Raw genomic sequence first — 21,848 nt, 5'->3', positions numbered from 1 at the left:
AAGGGCAGAAAAGTTCCTGAAATTGTAACTTTTATCAGCTCCTTCAAATGAAAATGTTGTGGAAGGAAACGACCAGGGACACTTCTTCCAAAAAGTGGGCGGGGTTTTAGCATCACAGCATGAAATTAAAATCTTGAGAAACAATCATTCTTATTTTATGTTTAGCGCGCACGCTGTATAAATCTACCCCCTTATCTAGATTTCTTTCATAGGACGTGAGTATTTCCGCTTAATCTCGCTTGATTCAGCGAGAGGCTTATGGGGCGGAAATGCGACCTCCATTTTCAAGATGGCCGCCGGAGTATCCCGCCTCCGCCCCTGGGCCGCGCGCCCCAGTCCTCTCTCGCTGTCCACTGTTTGTTGTTGAAGTGTGTCAGGGGAGGGCGCAAGGGAGGGGCTGTAGCGCTGTCACTCCTGTGGGTGCGTGTGGCTCTGTCTGCGAGTGTGCGTGTGTGCGTGCGGTGTGTGTTTGTGTGTGAGATCCTCACTCTCCCCTCCTCCTTCAAAAAAAAAGACTTTCCAGAAAGCTGCCGTTGCCTGCACTGTGCGCCCAGGAGCCCGGGACAGCGCTGCTGGAGTTTGTGCGGAGCCGGGGGTGAGTGACGCCACGGGGGTGGAACTGGCAGGGGGAGGGGTCATGTGGGCAGAAGGGGGCACGGGGGCAATGAGGAGACTATGCCCTGTGAAGGGCATGCTAGGCGGGCATTGCTTGTGCGAAGAGGGCATGAGTTGGGAATGCCAGGGGGAAGCTGGCACTGGAGGAGCCCCAGTGTTAGGAGGGCATGGGAAGTAGGAGGTGGGCGTCCGCGTACACTGCTCTGGTGGGACCTGGGCATGGAGGATTAACCTGGCAGGGTGGGGAGCGCCTCTGGGCATGGAGGATCGCCCTGGCAGGGTGGGGAGCGCCTCTGGGCATGGAGGATTGCCCTGGCAGGGCTGGAAGGGGATCTGGGCATGGAGGGTTGCCCTGGCAGAGTGGGAAGCGGCTCTGGGCATGGAGGATTGCCCTGGCAGGGTGGGGAGCGGCTCTGGGCATGGAGGGTTGCCCTGGCAGGGTGGGGAGTGGCTCTGGGCATGGAGGGTTGCCCTGGCAGGGTGGGAAGCGGCTCCGGGCATGCAGTGTTGCCCTGGCAGGGTGGGAAGCGTCTCTGGGCATGGAGGATTACCCTGGCAGTGTGGGGAGCGGCTCTGGGCATGGAGGATTGCCCTGGCAGGGTGGGAAGCGGCTCCGGGCATGGAGGATTGCCCTGGCAGGGTGGGGAGCGGCTCCGGGCATGGAGGATTGCCCTGGCAGGGTGGGAAGCGGCTCCGGGCATGGAGGATTGCCCTGGCAGGGTGGGGGGCGGCTCTGGGCATGGAGGATTGCCCTGGCAGGGTGGGGGGCGGCTCTGGGCATGGAGGATTGCCCTGGCAGGGTGGGAAGCGGCTCTGGGCATGGAGGATTGCCCTGGCAGGGTGGGAGCGACTCTGGGTATGGGGGATTGCCCTGGCAGGGTGGGAAGCGGCTCTGGGCATGGAGGATTGCCCTGGCAGGGTGGGGGTGGCTCTGGGCATGGAGGATTGCCCTGGCAGGGTGGGGGGCGGCTCTGGGCATGGAGGATTGCCCTGGCAGGGTGGGGGGCGGCTCTGGGCATGGAGGATTGCCCTGGCAGGGTGGGAAGCGGCTCTGGGCATGGAGGATTGCCCTGGCAGGGTGGGAGCGGCTCTGGGTATGGGGGATTGCTCTGGCAGGGTGGGAAGCGGCTCTGGGCATGGAGGATTGCCCTGGCAGGGTGGGGGGCGGCTCTGGGCATGGAGGATTGCCCTGGCAGGGTGGGAAGCGGCTCTGGGCATGGAGGATTGCCCTGGCAGGGTGGGAGCGGCTCTGGGTATGGGGGATTGCCCTGGCAGGGTGGGAAGCGGCTCTGGGCATGGAGGATTGCCCTGGCAGGGTGGGAAGCGGCTCTGGGCATGGAGGATTGCCCTGGCAGAGTGGGAAGCGGCTCTGGGCATGGAGGGTTGCCCTGGCAGGATGGGAAGCAGCTCCGGGCATGCAGTGTTGCCCTGGCAGGGTGGGTAGCGGCTCTGGGCATGGAGGTTTACCCTGGCAGGGTGAGCAAGCGGCTCTGGGCATGGAGGTTTACCCTGGCAGGTTGGGAAGCGGCTGTGTATTGGGTGGGGGTGGGGGGCATGGCTGCTAAGTGTCAAGATCGAGAGCTCGCGTCAGAATGATTGTAAATAGGGCGGAGGCGATGGGTTCCGGGTAGGAGCGGCACCCTGGCAGTGATCAGGGCAGGGGCAGTTGAGCAGAAGGAGGGCTGGGGGGCGTTAAGCTGCAGGAACGGGGGTAGAGCTAATACTTGAGGGACATGAACAGAGTAGGGAGAGCAGTCGGGAGAGTAGGCAGGCCGGGCACGGGCACTTTAGGGGGGTGCATGGGGGATCAGGGCAGTTTGCCCGGAAGAAGTGTTAAGGAGAATCGTAAGGTTGCTTTCTGGATTCTCGTGGGACCAGCACACGGCAAGTGCATGGGGTGGCAGGATGGCGAAAAGCTGCAGGGGACTGTAAGTGTGGGGGACAAGCCAGTCCTACATAGTTCTCGCCCCTTAGGGGCTGGGGGATGTATGTGCTGCTGATCCCTCACTGACCCCTCCAGGGCGAGAGGTGGCGTTTCTTCTTAGCCTCTGTTCCTGTTATTCTCCTTCTATAGAGTTGAGAAGAAACCTGCTTTATGGCCAAAGCTTATTATTACTACTGGTACCGGTGGCCACGTGACGTGACACCGTTTCTTATTAGTTACGGGTGTCTGGCTCTTGTCCACTGTTCTGTGCCTGGCCAGTGGCATCGTTTCTGATCTGAGCATATATTTCTTTCTGCATGCTTGGGGCTGCGGGACCACATGCCGTGCCTACTCCATGTCACTGTCCCGGCGCAGGAGGCGATGCATCTTCTGATCAGTGTGACTTGCTATATTTCCCTTGCCCCCATCTAAGAAGTGGCGTTGCTCCTGTTCAGAACCCTGTGTCTTTTTCTTCTTGTATCTGATTGCAGTTGGGGTGTCACAGTCTGGTCAGGACTCGGACTCGTGCCTATTCCTTCCCCCAATCCCTAGGCAGGGGAGGTGGCAGACATTGGTACCCTTTCCTTATTTCACCCCTAAATTGGGCGATGGCGCTCTACCCATTGCCTTTATTCCTCGATGCACCCCTGAGGACTGCTGCTAAGCTCTTGAACCCGTTTGTTTCCCCATCCAGGGACCCGAGAGCCCTCGCCGCTTCTAACCAGTCCTTGTCTCTGGCGTCCTGTCCCACTGTGGCAGAAGGGTTAACGCAGCTTCTGCCCCTTTTTGCACCCCTGTGGACCCAAGGGACAGGGTTTCTGGTCAGACACCCGCCCTTGTTTACTCCTGCGCCCCTGGAGTTAAGGAACGAGTCAGTTTGTAGTTGGGTTCCCTTTGCTATTTTCTCTATCCTGTCTTCAGGCAGTGTGTTTTCCTTTTTTATTTTCTAAATTCTTTAGCGTACTCCATGTTGTCCATAAAACGTGCGATCCCATTGTTCAACACGTTTTCTTATTTGTGTGGTGCTATCCGTAGTTTTTCCTTTTTTTTTTTTTGGTCACCTCCCTAATAAATCACTTCGATATCTCCTGTGATATTTTATTATACCAACAAAATAATGTAGAGCCTTGCGTCCGACTCGCTCTCCAGATCGGATGCACCTGCCCTTTTCATTTTTATTTTTGGTCCTGTACATTTCTTCTACCGTTCTATGCCGCTACTGCCATAACTTCCTTCTTTTCGCGTTCACCTTGGTCTGTTTATTGTGGATGTGGGTGGCGTCCTTGTGCTCCAGGTGACTGTATGGAGCAGTAGAATAAACATGCCGGCCATAAGGCACATAGGCGACACTGCTATCGCTAGACCGGTTTTGGGGCGGAGCGGCTCGCCGTTCAGTTCCCATTTCCTGCCCATGGTTGTTCACGTGTGTTTATGCATGTAACTGCTTATAGTCACGTTTGTCAACAAAGGCCCACGTTTCTTTCCTAACCGTCGCCAAGGACTTTAACCTATATTTAGACTATGCAGGAAACGGGCTTTGTGTGCAACGTTAAAGCCCCAAGTCGCTGCATGTAAACCCATTGAAAGTGAAATATGACGGGTAAACAGCAGAGCCATGCTGGAGACGGTCTAATGGGCCGGGCACCGTCTACCTGGGGCCTCGTCCCTCCCCAGGAGGCAGAGATCGCTGGGCTATTGTCAAAGGCGGCCACTGGGAAGTAGGAGCCAGAGTACTGGAAGCGGAAAGGGGCATTTGGGTGAAATGGGTCGGGCTGCATTAACAGGTTCTGCAGACGAAGCGCCTCTGTGGAGCTCCGAGCACACTTTCCTGGAACTCTTGCGCGCACCCTCGCTCTGCTTTCAGATCGCCTCTTCTGCCATCGTTGTCAGCCTGCGGGGCACGTTTTCCGGAAACCTGTTTTGTGTTGATCCTTGTACACAGGACACACGCTGCGGGCAGCGGCTTCCTCCTCGTGAAGTTTAGTGCGCCTGGCAGCTAGATATGCAGGCATAGATTTAGTGTGCTGCTACCTTTATTTTGGGGAAAAAATAAACGTAACATCTATAGGCCCGATTTAAATCACATGATTTCGTATAGACTGGGCGGTTGAATGTGTACGCACACACACGTTAGCTGCAATTGTTTTCTCCAGCGGATGGTTGGTTTGTATTGTGTCTTGTTACACTAGTGAGACACGTTTTTTTTCGTGGTTACATGAATGGGAGATGGGGATTGGTATCAGTATGAGAAACAATACTTTTTCATGGATTGTAGCGGAAATACAGCTGTGCACGCCCTGCAGCGCAGCTGGGAAAACCTTTTTACATAACACGCTTCTGTTGTAATTCTGCCTCACAAACGGGTGAGTCGCAAGATTGTGAAAGATTTACCTGGCCGATTTGAAGCCATGCCCGCGACTGTTTATTCAGGGCTGCAGTGCGTACCACACATGGACATGGGTCCCGTGGAATTCTCCAATCACCCAGAACTGAATTCTGTGGCATGAGTGTCTGGATTCTGCGGCAGGGCCGTGGCACATTCCACGGACGTTTTCCACATACCTTTTTTGGTGCATTAGGAAGGATGATCTTTGTTTATTAGACCTTGAGAACTGAAACCCCAATTGCACACAAATGGCGTGTTGGAAAATATTATTCACGTTAAATTAAGACGGGCGCATTTTCTTTTTGCATACACGCTCCGATCCCTTTGTTATCCTTAACACATCCTTCCTGCTTCTTTGATTAAATTACTTTTTGCCACCGGAAAATGCTTTTCTGCTTCTGTTAAGTTAATAAGTATTGGAGCTCTACCTAACTTGATTTGGCTATGATGCCAACTGGCCACTCCTCCCAGATCAGGTTCAAGGTGTATTGTTTCCAATACAAATCTTAAAACAAGAAAGGGAGATCTAGTCTTCTTACAATATTTTAAAGACCTCAGCATGCACTTAAGTGCACATCCTTTTAAAATCATTTTATTAAGATATATTTTTAATGGTTCAAAGTTTAGAAATCTTGGGAGTGCTAGGTACAGTCAGCTCTGGTGGCATAGCAGTTTTTGCATTTTGCTCAGATCCGCTTGCTAAGAGAAGTTGAGAGGGAGAGACCCAGAAGGAGGGAGGTATGTTTAAACATAAGTCACTTTCCTCTAGTGGACTCGCATTAATCACTGAACTTTATCGTTCAATCACAAAAACTACGTTTTTGTTCCAAAGAATGCTTAAAAGGGAATCGGGGCAGAGGGTTTTTATCTTTGTAGTGTAAAATAACTTGGGGAGAGTCTGTTGATGATTTCTTACTACAGTTTTTCCACTTCACCATAATTCTACAGTTGACCATCTCGCATTGCTTAGCCTAAACTGCGTCTCATGTCCAGTCCCCACAGCTACGCCAGCCAATGTAACGCACACCCGCAATCCATCCCACGCACCTCACCAATGCACACCTCTTAACCCTCTCTTCTCCCACTTGCTCACTCATCCAGGCTATTTCACCCACCTCTCACATAAAGGTGTCACTTTTGTCAAGCCCCCTACACCTTCTAACACACTGACAATCTCATCCCCTCCATGACACCCTTCCACATTTCTCTGGCCGTTCCTACAATCCCTCACATTTGCCTAGGCACCTTCCAATTTCACTTCATAACATACCTCTCTTCATCAAATCCCCTGTCCCATCCCCAACTCAACCCGAGTTCACCTACAGACCTGAGAAGAGCCAGCAAGACTAGTTATCTATGTACCTTTGCCCTGTCACATACATTCACACGCCGAGTCATAGATTCTGAAAACCTGACCATCGGAGGTATTGTGGAAGCTCCCTGAATACCTACCCTGAGCCAATAAACCTTACTTGCCTGTCACACAGATAAACACACTAACACATAGGACATTGCAGAAGGTCTAATGGCTGGGGTACCTAGAGTCCAGGCCACACCCTCCTACCACACTGATGATCAAACTCCCATTGACATCCAGGCATGGAAGAACTGAAAGCAGACCGCTGAGCCACCAGGCCCTACACAGTCTATTGTAGCGTGCTAAGATTTCCCTGGGAGATGGCCCACCTCAGTCATAGCAACTTCCTGCCCACACGGCAGCACCGAGTTTAACTGCAGGAGTGAATATTTCTTTTGAATAATACCAAATAAACGGCCATCAATTAATATTGATATTGAGAATTGTCCTGTCGTTTCTATGCGTTAATTCGGATCGTCTTATTTGGGTAGTTGACTATTCAAAGGTTGAAACGCAAAGAACAAAACCAGTGAACATTGACACCTTTCTATCTCTAAAATGACATTCATCTCCCTTTTTTAAACTCTCTCAGCTGCACTTGTTGAGAATACGGTTTAGTTAATGAAATAATCCATCCCTCCTTTTTTCTTCTTCTTATTCTAACTCCACCACTTAAGCAATATTTTATAACGGCTGTTTTCCTGGAGCATCGCCCTTAAAGGCATTGGTCAGAGTAAGGAAAGGACATTTTCAGACTGACTTTTTCTTTAAGTTCATAATTTACATAAGCAGATTTCCCATTGGTGTTATTGCATCTACGTTGGAAATACATTTTGCAGCTTACACTTCACAAGCTTGGAAGTATTTGCGGGCGGAGGGAGGGCTGAGTGGGGGTGGGGATGTTTGGTGTTTAACTGGCTGCTTCTTTTTGATGGCAACAACATGAGTACATCAAGATGGGTCAGTTAATAACGGCCTTTTAAAAATGTTTTGAAGCTGAAAGATATGGCAGAAAGTGCTGTTATTAACATGCTTCACCATTAAACTGTACGCAATTGCAGTTCTTTAACCTGATCTCCAAGTGTTCTCTGTATTTTTTATGCAAAACGAATATGGCGAGCAACAGATAGCATTCATCTCTGCATGGTTTTAGCATTCTTGTGTTGAATTTTCAGCAATGTTTAAAAGTCAGCTGCAATTGATCAGATGTTTTCCAGGCTTTTGATGCCCTAGACATAGCTATTGGTGTCTATCTCAGCACATTTCCTGTGTTTAACTACAGAAGGGGAAGAATCTCTTGAAGAGGCTTTTTTATTGTATCTGTCATGTATAAGAGCCCTGGGCAAATCCTTCTGCCGTTCTATGGAAGATTATGGCATGCTTAATGTCGGGCAGAGCAGGCTTCTTAGTACCCCAGTATTGAAGCCGCTCTTCCTTAAAAAGTAAAATCTGAGTGAACACTTCTGAGCGTAGGGGGCAATGTACTGACTGGTCATGTCAAACCATCGAACAGTGAATTCTGGCTGAATTTGCAAAATGATCAACAAAAAGACAGTAATCAACAGTTATTTCTGTAATAAGTACTAATTTCTCCTACACATCAAACTGGTGCCACAAACTTCGGTGCTTATGACTATATACAGGGACACATGGTGTGATGCAGAATGGGTATTTTGAGGGGTATGGGTGAAGCTGTGGGCCGCTGGTGACAAAGGGTCATTTAAATCCATGCCTTGAAACGTCTGAGAATGGAGGCTGGTGTACAAGCTAGTGAAAGTCCACTAGGATGGACACATGTTACAGTGAGGGAAATTTGACAAGATGCTGTTTGGGGTGCATCGCATTGACCGGTTTGTTCTAGGTTGGCAGAGCTTACTGTTGGGGAAGGTTCAGCTGGGGAAATTGGAGTGGGTTTGGGTGGATGGTGCATAGATTGATGCCTATGAAGACTAGAATAACCGGGACATGAGGGTTTTTCATACTCAAATAGAAAGATCAAGTTAAACTAATCATTGTTGAGGACAGGAGGCATACTGTAATTGCATATGAATGGCCGAGAAAAGTAACTTTATAGCGCAGGGATGTTTAAATTACTATTTTTTTCAAGATTACAGAGCAAAAGTGACTCAAACCCCAACAAAACCGCCCTAACAAAAGCATCTATGTAATGAAAATGAGTGAGATTCGTATGTATATTTACAAACACTTTTGTTAAGTGTTTGCTCTTTCTACAATTGGGCTGTGGTACCCTGTATGGCATCCAAATGTGCTGGCATGACTACTTATCAGTGTTTAACAAGGAAGAGGTGAGACAAAATCCAGTGTGTAGACATCAAACTGGTCCTGTAGCAGAACACAAACCAATAAATAAAGGTAGCTTCTCTGGAAACACAGCAGCAGATGGAGCCGTTGATAGGTTGGGGGTCAGCTCATAATGTCTACTTTAAGATCTCCCATTGTGGAATAACTACCTGAGGATGTTCGCCTTTATTGAGCATCGAGAGGTTATGCATCCTGCGTATGGGAGTTGTAAGATGAGGTGACTTTACTTAGAAAAGTAGATTCAGGTAACAAATTGAACCCTTATATCTCAAACTTATGGCCCCATTTTTTTGAAGCCATACAATTGGTTAGAACTACTCTGTGTTAATGCCAAGCTGGCTCATTTTAATGAGGATTTTTGTAAGCAAGTGGGACATCCGCTACGTTCAGGGTCTTTGCCCAGAGAGCACTTTCATCGGGAGGGAGAAGTTGGGGTCACTATGATTGCCTTAGGAATACTGTGCAAATCTGGCTGCCATATCTGTAAATGGCCAAATCTGTTATTGATACTGACATGTGTGCATGCACTCACAGTATTGATCCTTGTTCATTTCCTGCCTTTAGTTGATAATGGGCCATAAACCCCGGGACCACACTAATTGCTGTTGCATTTTCCTCTCCATTCAGAAAACTATTAATTAGTTGTGCCGACCCCCAGATACGGTCCAGGTCTGCTCTGCCAGATTGCAAAGTTTGAGCAAATGAGCCTATTAGTGCGAAGTAGACCACACTGGTGGTGTCTCAAAGCTTCAGACCGGACATATACAGATTTCTCGAGTCAGATTGCCATGCTTGCAAACATGGTAGGGCAAGAGCTCAGCCAGAGAACTTGGCCCTGTTTCTGATCTAGTTAGCTTGCCCTCCCCAGCGATCTACTGCTACCAGTGCTGAAGGACGGGGTTGCCTTTAGTAGCAACGTTTACTAGCCACCTTTCTTAAAACTTTGGCATCTGAAAGAAATGGGCCTTTGCTAATGGTGACAGTGGTAGCCATTGTTTAAGCAAGGATGTGCCATGAAAGAATTAGTGATTTGGCAATTGCAATTAATTTTTCTTTGCTCTCCGTCGCTGATAACTGCTTCTTCAGATCAGCCCCTTTCATTACTTAATTGCTTTCTGAAAAAATACCAGGTCCAAAATTGCCGCCTACGGCCTCTAAAGACCGTCTCTTCCATTCTTTGATAAAATAAACCAGCAATGCTGGTTGCTATGTGAAAATAAACCCAGAGTAAATGTATATAGATGCATTCCTTTGCATTATTTAAATAACTTGTCTCTAACTGGATCCTTACACGCTCAATAATCCTCTTATGAATTCCTCGAGCATCACTGTATTTTAGGAAATATTGGCATGGCTTCCTTGCACGTTGGGTTTCAGAGTTTGTTGTTGTTTTTTTTTTTTTTACAAGATCTATTTTTGAGACTGCATTTATCTTCTTACAGGCAAGAAGCGCGAGAGAGTGGGGCTGCTGCCAGAATTCAGATTAAAATTAGACGGTCTGGCAAATGTTATTTGGGGAAACCGAGGATCAGAAATACATTTCAGCGTTGATGCTGTAGTCTCTGACCGCATGTGGGACACAGGATCCAATGAATGGGCAAATTATAGCAGGATCTCTAAATAAACACTGAGTGGGATGTATCCCAGAATGCAGCCCATGGCTCTCTATTTCTGGAAGTCACGTGTCATCGAGTACACTGCAGTCTGTACCCTGGAGATGGGAGTAGAGGTGCCAACATCTCTCCGTTGGGTCCCAGTAATTACAGGCTGGTATTTCTGGAGAAAGTTGGAGGTTACTGTGGTTTGTGAGCTCTGTCCTCGGCAAAGTCTGTTTCGATGTGTAATTTGTGTACACGGTTTTCGATGTGTACTTTTTAAGGAATTTGTTTTTTACGTGGAAACACGCTACTTTCTTTAGGCTTCTTTATGATTTGTAGGTAATGGATAACTCTGTAATGTACGTACGGCATACCATTAACAAAAAAACCCATATATGTTAACTGATGGAGTGCAATTAAGGAAATCGAATTGTACAGTATGTTTTAACCCCAAATGGGGTTCCTGTGCTACACTCAGCTAGATAAACTATTGTCGTTGGAGTGCTTAGCTATACTGTTAAAATGTGTGTGCAAGGTAAATGCTGCAGGTTGAATTCCAATGGATCCATTCGGGCTTTCATCCTTCCTAAATGGATGAAATTAGTATTAATGAGCTGGGTGCATTGTTTATTAATTGTAGATCTTTAGTGTTCTGCTGCACATCTTGTATGTATTGCATCAATGACGAAGCCGTGCCAGTAAGAGATCCTCCTTCCAGAAGACTGTAGATGGTTGATATGGCTTGAAGCTACAGGCCGGAAGAGTCACGATTCCTCAAACTGCCTCGTTATATGCAATGATACAAATTTGGAAGCTTTGCTGGGATATTCCTTAAATTCTCTTATTACTTACCGGTAATTTTCATTGCACCTTCACTCTTCTTTCTCGCACTCTTGACAGTGGAAGCCAGTTCGCCTTGCCCCTGATATTCTAAGAACTTTCCTTCCAAAAATACAGAAGCCATCCCTCCTTTTCACCCTTACATCCATTAGGGGTCTAAAGGGGGGGGAGCTTACCCGTGATCCACCTGTGTTTACCCATAGGATTGAGACGATCATCCCAGGGAGAAGGGGTGGGGATCAAGACTGTAATGACGAATAGTGTTGCGAAGATTACCGCTAAGTAGAGCACTACCATCAGATCCTCTCTTCCCTGTCCAAGTCCTGACTCGTGAAGCAGTCCATGGTGACCACTATTTTGTTTGTCCTCTTCCGGACTGGAGAGACCTGCTCCGAAGAAGGGGTCACAATGGCAAAGCATGGAAGGGGTCATAATGACAAAGCACTCAGAAAAGAGGAAGCACATTAGCTATTCTTCTGGCTCTCCCCCACAGAAAAAAAGCATGGCAGAGGTCATAAATTCAGCTCTTCTGAAAATTGAACCTTCTTATGAGGGTGACCGTGCAGGAAGTGAAGGCACGAGGTAGAACTAGAAAAAGGGCTCACACGCTCTCATCTCTCCCCATCCTCGTCCTTTGCCACAGATTGCCCCCTCGTAATACTTCCTTTCCTTCTCTGAGGGGGGCACAGGGGAAGAACCAAAGAAGAAAAATCCTTGTTGGGGATGTGGGCAGAAAAGAACATCCTCTCCTTGCAGGCTTCCCATATTCAGGAGAGGGTTGACGACATCCTGGCAGACCCACTCCGCAGTGTGAGGAATTACGCCTGGAGCACAGATATTTTAAGATATGTACTTGTCTGACTCTTGCCTCATTGATGCAAATGACGTATATTCAGAACTTCAAAACCTCAAGGAACTATTTCAGAAATGACAAACGAGCTCAGTTCTTGGGTTCCAGAAAACTTATTTTGCAGTCTTGAAGCTTAAAAGAACTTGATTTCTCTGTATATTCTTATCATTTTGAGCTATGTGCAGATACAATGTATCTGTACATTTAAAAGGTGTTCATTTCTTTTAAATGGTTAACTTATGAGAACATGCAATTATAAAAGAATAGGTGCACTTTTGAAGGTGAAATGCAAGGTAGGACAGAAATGTCATTCATAGTACTACTGTCTGTCTTTTGCTATGTTTTCGTTTCACCTCGAATAATGCTGTGATGTATTTAAAACTCAAAAAACAGCATTCAGTTTTCAAAATTGATGAGAGCTATTCAGTTCCTGCTTCTAGCCCATGAGAGCCTGGTTAGCTTGATAGGAATAGCTATAGGGAGCTAATTTTGGCTCTTGAGACAAACTCGTTCCATACAATAAAAAAGTCTATATGGCATTAAGTTTCTGGACCTATGAATGTGTATAAAGTGAAAACGTACATGGACTATCTCCCAGAACAACACGAATAAAAAAAATAAATAAATGACAAAAACATGTTGGTAATGGCAGGTAGCAGTGAAGTGATCTTCTTGGGCAAGGGTGGAATGCAAGTAAGATGCGAGAGCACTAAGCTTTCAGTACAGTTGGTTTTAGCCATAGGATGCGCAGAAGAGATTATTCTTCCCACTTAAGTCCTTCCAGCAACATCCATTCTTGTGTCAGCGGTTCGATAGGAGTTACTGTCACAGTTAGATTCTTTTGGGAACTTTAGGGAATTCACTTTCTCTAGCTGCATCATATTGCAGCAGGTGCTAGATACATTTGATTTGATTAATTACAATGAAAAACGAGAATATTTTTGTTGAACTGTTGCCTTGTTTGAAGCAACAGTGCCATAAATGGAAAACTGTGTTTCCCTAAACACCTTGTGACAGTGAAGTGATTGAGGTATGGGGGTAGTACTATTGCCCTTATAGGTGTAACATGGACAGGTCCTACTCGGAGGAGCTTTGTTCCCAAGTGTCTCCATGTCTGTACTCTGCTAGTGATTTATTCAAGTAACCATAACACTTGCAACTAATAATACAATAATAGTCTGCTTTCTGGCTTTGTTGTGATTCTAGGCTGATTCTCTTTTTAAATGATTCCAAATTAAACCATACATTATTTTCTACAAGCATGTTTGAAGGGCGATGGTGTAGTAAGTCAGACTCCGGAGACGAACAAGAGGTCATGTTTTGTGCCATAGAGTTTATTACCATCAAAACGATACATATCCTAGCCCTGCTTATATGATGATTCTTGGCCCTGTCCGAGGAAAATAATATAAGAATGCTCGCCAGGGTGTCTTCCAACAAAAACCAGTCTTCCGCCCAGGCCCTGTTCTACCTAAGGCCTGCCCCTACCACTAATACATAAGATTAACATTAAACCAGAAATGCATATACAGTTCTTTTTGCTTAATCTTGGCAATGGTGGCGGGATTCTGACTCCCACCCACATATCTCTTGGGCTTCCCTGATATGATATGATAGTTTATTTATATAGCGCCTACACACAATGTGTTTCAAAGCGCTGCAGGGCAAGGGAGGCAACAAGGGAAAACACAATGACATTCTGAACAGTAAGGATGTGAAATTAACTATCGCACTCGGCCTGACAACATTTCAGATAGTGCAAGAGCTAAGACATGGATAAGGAAAGTAGGGGGAGAGTGGGAAGGAAATGGAAACAGACAGGCGACTACCGTACTAAGCCTGACGACATTTCTGGTAGAGCCAGAGAAAAACAAAAGATGAGGGGGAGGGGTGCAGAAAGGTAGGGGAGGAACAAAACAAGCGACTATCATACTAGGCCTGACAACATTTCAGATAGTGCTGGAGGGGGTGGGTGGGTGGTTTTTGGAAAAAAAAAACAGTAAGGGGAGGGGGGAGGAGACAGACAAGGGTTCTATCATACTAGGGCCAGGGACAATTCTGATAGCCTAAGAGTATAGAAGAAAGTAAGGGGAGGAGATGGGAAAAGGCAGAAGGGAAAGGAGGAGATAACAGAGAGTTAGCAGTTAAAGAGTGGAGAAGCAAGAGGGGAGAGTAAATACAATTGCAGAAGTCAGTAGTAACACGTAATGTTGCAAGCCAGGATACAAGATGAAGATGGGAACAGCATGATTCAGGGCCACCATGACTACAAGATGCAAAGGAAGTCCAGCATGAGAGTTGAGAAAGGGTGACCCACCGTGAATGAATGAAGTCCATAAAAGTCAAATCCTGCATTGGCCACAAGACAGTGATGGTGAAACCAGAATGTATCAGGACAGGCTCCTGTAGAAGTAGGCTTGAGGGAGTGAGGGGGGAGCAGGGTAGAAGAATCGAGCAAAACAGGCAACACCTGTGTGCGAGAATGGTGGGGACACAAGGGAACATCATTGGGGGACCAGAGGGGGGTGGGGATGGCCTGTGGGGACAGAGGGAGTAACACATGTTGGTGCATGCTTACCTGCTGTCTGAGCAGGGGGTCGAGCCCTGGGTCCTCCTGGTGCAAACAGGAATTGCCCGTTTCTTCGTCTGCCCTTCGGTTAGGAGGCCCGGGCGAGAGACGCCCTTGATCTAATAGTTAAGAGCAGGAAGGAAGAGGCAGGGCTAAGAAGGTGGGTGGTGCTTAGGCCAGGTGACCTAGATCCACTTGCACCTGCTCCCCATCTGCTCCCTGGGGCCACAGGGCTGACTTTCTCAGTTCAAAGGGTCTTTAAAGTCTCCCTCTTTTCATGGTGATGCTTGGTCCTGCTCCCTGCCCATCTGCCTGGTGTTGCAGTTTAAATCTAAGGGTTGCCCAAAGTCTGTGTTGTTTCTCTCCACCTGAGGGTATTCTCTGTTCCCTTGGGGTTGCCTAAAATTATTTGGCCCTGTACTGTAGCCTTCCCTCACCCCGCTTTGGGGCTGTTCTTCCTTGTCCCGGCCTGGGAGACTTGTGGTTTGCATCTCGCCTTGGGTTCCTGCTTCTCGAACCCCACCTAGTTGTTAGACAGCGTTTGGGCCTCTTCCCTCTCCCCAAGCATTGGCTGTCTTGACTTCATCCAGTATGGGAATGGCATTGTAACAATATCTATTGAGGACCACTATTAACACAGGAAGGACCACACCGAATAACGTTATTTTTGTAATATTGTGTTCGCTTAGCCCTGTCTGATCAACATAGGATATCACCAAGGCTTTCGCCCCCTGTGCCACACTAACCCAGGAACCACGCCTGGGTATTGAGATGATAGATATTTTTATTTATTTAAATTAGATGTTATGAAACACGCGCTGAAATGTCAAACACCACTTTATCCGTGGCTCCGTGGCCCAACACAACAAATTTCTCTCAACATAAATCGCACAAGTGAGTTGAAAAGAAAGCAAATCACAATTCTTTGTTTTCTACAAATTTCACACAATTTACTAATGTAGTGCTGTGCAATTGCGATTTACCTGTACGCTTAAAAGGCCTGCAGTTTGGTTTCTCAGATTTGGACAAATGTATATTTCAATTATGATTTAACCCACACGTTTGGTTTTAAAATAAACGCAGGGTGATTTAGCAGTTTGTTTTTCGACCCCCCCCCCCACCTCATACTTTGGTCTGGGTTGGGGAAGTCTGACAGAAAAATTAGGATTATTGAAGAATTTTGCATTTCGGACCCCCCTCCACTGAAAGGCCTGTGTTGGGGAAAGTTGGACACGATGATTGGAATGATGTAAGAACAAAGGCACCCCTCTTAAAGAAGTCAGGGTCAACGGGACAAAAAGGATTACCCAATTAAATCATAGGCTATAGTTTTTCTGTGCACACTGGGAAGTGAGCTTTGTTAATTTAACATTTTAACAAAAGCCCCTCGTAGTGTTCTGCCAAAGGGAATTTAAATTGATATTTCTTTAGTTAAGCAGGCTAAGGAGGTACACAGTTTTGACCCCCCTCACCTCACACACTATAACGGGGAAGGATTTAAGGCCTGCAGATCCCCTCCCCCCGCCCCCTCACCTTTTGGTTACAAAGGACTCCAGTCTACTTACATTGAACACCTCTGTTAAAAGTTCAGGACAGTCAGCTGCATGCCAGGACCCTCTGGAAAGATAGGGCAAGGGTCTGGTCACTCCACTCTCAAGGATGCCTCCCACTCTCCACCACAGGAACACAGACAGCTTTTAGGCATTCCTAGAAATGCACTCTCCGCAATCTCCTCTGGTGTTTCCTTGCATCTGTCAGATGGTAAGTTTCAGCAGCTCTGTCCGTTCCTCATAGTAAATTTATAGCAGCGATGACGCCATCAAGATATATATATACATATATATATATATATATATATGTCATAATCTACATATTTTCTGATTAATCCTGGGGAATTCATTAAGATGCATTCTAAACCTTCCAGCTGTCACCATTTTGTTTTTGCTTTGTCACCCCGAGTGGGACGGGTATGCCCACACGTGGGTTCCTTGCCTGCTGGGCTTAGAGACCCAAGCTACTTCTCACTGATGAGGCCCAACAAGGCCGAAACATGTTTGGGGATGCTTGTGGTCTCGTGCAGAAGGAATGTGACCTAGCACTTCTGGCTGGACTGACTCTTTTGGGGTGGGGCCAAGCCTGATTTGTTTATGGTCTTTCCCCTTCTGTATTGGCTTGGCAGGCGAAGAACAATGGCCCGGAGGGTTGCTCACAGCAATGCCAGTGGTTAAGATTCATTCTAAACCTTCCAGCCATCACCTCTTTGTTTTTGCATATATCAAGCCAAGCCTTGGACTTTATGGCAACGTTCACTGCCCCACAAATAATTTGATAGGTGTAAGTTGTGAGGTGTCCTGAAAATGCATTGTCCAACTTGGTATTTTCCCCCTTTTATAGCCATGTGACCAATCCTGCAGACCCATGGAATATATAAAGGAACGTAGGAAGAGGTGTGGGTTTTCTATGCCACGTACTGACAAAGTCCGACCGGACATGTAGGAGAAACAGAAAAGACGCTAATGCCAGAGACTTGTTAATTTGAGGGTCAAAGAGTTGGTATCAGATAACGAACCTCTTGGGAACCTTGAGGATGACGGCAGATCATGGAGTGTGCCTAAGTACAAAGGCCGGCCAAGAAAATCCACCACTACCGCAGCTGAAGAGGAAGAAAAGCTACCCATGCTTTTTATGCGAGCCGAGAGGGCCAAGCAGAGCTAGGGACTCTGGGCATAGTACATGTGAGCTGGAGTAGATGCACCAGATATACAGGTTGATTGAAAGCACTTCTAGCAACATAAGAAGAGAAACTGGCCCACGAGCTGTAAAGCAGGGAGAAGGCGACAAGAACTCTGAAGTGAACCTCAATACCTTCAGTAGAGGAAAACTGCCAACTCCAGTACATGAAACAGAAGCCGGCGCTGTGACTACCAAAAACTGTAGAAACAGAAGTTCTGCCAGGCGCAAGAGGCAGGTGAGGGAAGATTCAGAGAATACTAAAATGGCATGTTAACAAGCAAGAGGGTGTGGGTAACCATTTGGTGAGAAAAAAAAACTATTTAATGTCACTTAATGTCAGGAATCTAAAGGATGGTTTCTTTACATGTGTACACATCCACTTGGACTGCTCTTTTCATATTTGCTATATATTGCTTCCTTGTCGCAGAAGACCCCTAAGTTATTTGTGGGAAAATCCTTATGATCAGCGTTTTGTTTTGGTCAGACAGCACCCACGACTTTTACATTCGGAGAGCTAGCATTCTAATGATCGATATTAGTTATTTGCAATTAACAAGCCTGTGAATTATGCTATAGTTTTAAGAATGGTTGTTTCAACTTGTCAATTTTCTGGCTTGTGCGTTTTGGAGACAAACGATTTTCAAATAATGTGTAGTGCCACTTTATCAGTAAACTGATACGGTTTGTGGATTTTCAACATTAATTCATAGGGTTGGGAATGTTGACGCAGAAGGAGTCTGTCCTGATTGCTTCTAGGCACTTTCAATCCGCAGTACACCATCTGCACCACAGGGATGTGTCTAAGATTGTATAGTGTCTAAAGTGAGAAGACGAAGCCTTGGCTGAAGGCCCAGTAGTTTAGACAGCAGATCACACCACTCGCACTCGTGGTTTGAGAGAGGATTTTGAAATGGGATATTCTTTGGATGTAAAAAAGTAATTCCGATCCCTGGGGTATCTTAGTGGGTGGCTTAAATATGCTTTAACTGTAAAACATGTATTTTTTTTGTACATGTTCTTCATGCAAATTAAAAGATCCATGTGTATATATCCATGCTTCTCTTCGGATCAGGCACTATTAATACTCGAGGGCCTTCCTGTGGCATTCCCTTTCTGGCACCACTGATCTGCACATATCCAGTGAGTTGTCTGAAGGGAAGCAGAGAGCAGACTCTTGTCTGTTATCAAATTTGTGTTGGGAGTATTTCTACTTGCTCTATTTTGGGGTTGGTGGGGGATTGACTCTTTTTGGGGTGTAAAAGCAGTTGTAAGCCACTTTACCTTTTAGGTCTTCAGACACTGAGATGTGTAACGTTTTAAGCACGAGCCAGTGAGCATTTGAGATCTGTTGATTTTTGTAGAGGCCACAACAAACCCTGGTCAGTCCTGCTGAGTCAGACGTTCACTGGGAAATGATTGTCTTGCCTAGTCGGGCTAAGGTGATGTCATTGCATTGTTACCCTTGCCCAATCATGTTAACCACGAGGCAGGTTGAAATGACGTCTTTCGATATCGTGAGCCTTTTTTAGTAAGGAAAGCAGCAGGTGTTGTTTCAGATGGGTGTATCTTCATGGGCTAGGAAGCATGTTTCAGCAATGGGACGGAGGTGGGAGGCAGGGTAGGGGGTGTGGTTGGAGAGCGAGTGGGGGTTGGCTTGGCACTGCTGAGTTGAATCCTCAGTTTAAAAAGGTGGAGCCCAAAACATGATTTTAATGCTGGACCTGCAAAATCACTCCCAGACTCACTAGTCCCTCTCATCATTTTATATATGTTTTTAACAGTCAATCTTAACGGGCTTTGTGGGTCGTTTAAATTGGTTCATTCTTTGTGAAAGAAGTTACTGAATGGTGGAGTTTACTTTATTCAATTCCCAAAACGTTTATTAGAATTATTTTAAAAAAATGTGTTAGTATACTTTTTTCAAACATTTTTACTTTGTGGAAATCTAGACACACAGTGTATTACTGTTTTCAGTGTTTTACAAAAAGCGACGTTCAATATTGCTTAACTAGGAGTACCAGAATTCTTTGTGGTAACGTGACTGGCTTTTCCATTTTAAAACAAAAAATAATTGTTGATGGCCAGGAGAAGTATGGTTTCTGTTCGTTCTTATCAAAGAGGGTGATAAGTACCAAACTTTTGCATAAGAGTTGCGATTCATAGCATCTTAAACCTAGAACAGTTATGATAGCGTAAAATTATTCATATGGGAGTGATTAAGTAATTGTTATTTCTTGATGGGCACAAACAGTACCTGAGGCAGGAAAGTGCTTCAAAACGTATTGTGCAATGTCTAAATGTTTGAATGCTAAGGATAATTATACAAAACAGAAGACTTTGGAAATTCGGCTTAATAAACCGTCCTATCAGGAATAAACTATATGAAGGGATGTCTTTAATGAGGGGGTTAGTTGTAGTACAAATCATACTTGTGGCAAAAAAAGAAAGTTAATTAAATGCCTCCCAGGGTCTGAGCATTCAGATATACAAAACAATAGTGCTGAATGGAAGATCCAGGTAAAACACTCTTGTGCCTCCATGTCCTAACTTGGGTCACGCTTCCCCCCCACCTGCTTGTGCCTACCATTTTACAGTTTTGCTTTCCCCGCACCTGCTCTCTTTTCTGCCCTGCTGTTTTAATCTTCCCTCCTTAACCTGTCTGCCATCCTACTTTCCCCTACTCGACCCAGTGGCCATGCTCCTAGTACTAATCCTAGGCTGTGTTGCCTCCCACAACGGCCTAGCTGGAGTCCGGCCGGCAGTTGTGCTTCCTTCAGTTTGTCCCAAAGGTTCAACCTTCCTGGCCCAATTTACAGTACTGGCACTTATGGTTTGCCTCTTTCCTGGTATGATCAGTCAAAGTCATTTCAAGTAATTCTTGCTAATGTGTGCTGATTAGCAGTACATGCAGAATTTGTTTGATACTCTGTGACCAGTTCCCCGGCCTCATGGTACCTGTGTTGGTACAGGCACTTCCTGAGAACTGTAACATTATTCATCTTCATCGCACTTCGCCCCACCCGGGTGTTGGAGTTGCAATAAAATTTAGATCCCCTTTTAGTGCATTACATATCCTGCTTTTATACAATGTTGATATGGAAGCCCTACTTATAGGATTCGCCGTATGCCCTACTTTCTCTGTGCATTTTCTGATTGCCTATAGACTACCTTGTGCCCACACTGGGGTTTTTAAAACTTTTTGCTGATCTAGTGGCTGATCTCCAGGTGAAATATTTGCAACTGGTTGTCCTGGGCGATTTAACATTTAATTGTCCTCGTCCCCCTGTTCTTAGTCCAGTTTTTTTTAAGCACTGTCTGATCTAGTCCTTCACCAATGTATTACCCAGCTTACTCATGTTCTTGGTAATACCCTTGGTTTTGCGTTCTCCATTGAGTTTTGAATTGCTGCCCTCCCAGTGGAGCCGGTTGCCTGGTCCGATCACCATTTAGTGCCTTTAATGCTGCAGCTTCTGGTTTCTCCTCTTAAAATTGCCCCCCATATCGGCCATACAGTGCAATTGGCGCTCTGCAAATCGGAATACTTCACTATCTATTGTTAGAAAGGAGTGTGGTACTATCCCTATTGTTAGCCTGCCTCTACTGCCCAAATGGCTGGGAAGAGTGGCTAATGTCGCACCCCCACAAGTTTACCCTGCTTTGTAGACACCCCTCGGAACCATGGTTTTCGGACGAACTGAAATCCACGCCTTGAGGCGAGACAGGCCAAACGCAAATGGCATTGCACCTATAGGGTGTCTGAAAAGGCGGCTTACTGTCATCTTGCTAAAGTCTACCTTATGGCCATTTTCACGCCCAAGCGAGCCTTTTTCACTCCGTTACAAACGCTCTGAACCATCTGTAAGAGGATTCAATTCAGCACTACAGCCAAGTTAACGCCTAGTCTATGATACTGAATGAAAACCCTTATTGATATATCTTTAGGTCCAGTTCATGCGTTCTGGATGACTACCCTTGTATAACACCCCTCTCTTGGAATCCCCCTGACCCCACTGAGCCAAGAAGTAGTTCTGTTTTGCAAGTTTAAAAGGTTTATTTGATAAATTAAAATATAGATATCACACTTTATAATAAATTAATAATTGAATATCACACTTTATCTGATATGGGAAATATTAACAACGGAGAATCTGGCACTAGCACACTTCTTTATAATGACTAATGAGTGGACATGAAATGAATAAGGTAGCACACTGGTAAATGGTACAACAGAAAAAGGTGGTAAAGAATGCTTTATGTAGTTCAAATGGATATAATGTTGAATAAAAATGCAATACAGAAAATACTCAATATGATTTCAACAGACAATGTAATCACTTTTCTCTGGCAAGCCCTTCCCCCCCTTTTTATGCAATGCAAGGAATGGAAGGAAGCACACAGTTCTCAGAAATGCAATCAACTGTAATTCAGTTCACCCCAGCAAGCTTAAACAACAGAAAACAGATAGGAGTTTTGAAATCACAGGCCCAAACTGCTTTGATATGTGCTGGCAATGAATGAGAAATATGCTAAATTTGCTTTTAATTCCCCTTTAGAGGTTCAGGATGAGTGGTATCTAGTTAATATTAGTCCAGGCTCACACTAGCAATGATGCCGGAATGATTATCAGGTCAAACGAATTTCTAGCAAATGGAAA

General features: G+C 46.0%; 1 protein-coding gene across 9 annotated transcripts in view; it reads left to right on the top strand.

Moving 5' to 3' along the window:
* Positions 1–392: 392 nt before the first annotated feature.
* Positions 393–21,848, top strand: part of MEF2A (myocyte enhancer factor 2A) — a 674,395-nt gene continuing 652,939 nt past the window's right edge. For 3 of the 9 annotated variants that reach the window (XM_069625043.1, XM_069625046.1, XM_069625040.1), the window contains exon 1: positions 460–595. The gene's annotated coding sequence lies outside the window, so the exon portion shown is untranslated. Of the gene's footprint in view, positions 596–21,848 lie in introns of all 9 variants that reach the window. The other 6 variants (XM_069625039.1, XM_069625049.1, XM_069625048.1 and 3 more) reach the window with 5 other exon arrangements.

The sequence above is a fragment of the Ambystoma mexicanum genome, chromosome 11, assembly GCF_040938575.1.
Source record: "Ambystoma mexicanum isolate Mex_15411 chromosome 11, UKY_AmexF1_1, whole genome shotgun sequence".
NCBI classification, from domain to species: Eukaryota; Metazoa; Chordata; class Amphibia; order Caudata; family Ambystomatidae; genus Ambystoma; species Ambystoma mexicanum.
The sequence above is the reverse complement of the archived record's forward strand: the minus strand, read 5'-3'. Positions and strand labels throughout refer to the sequence as shown.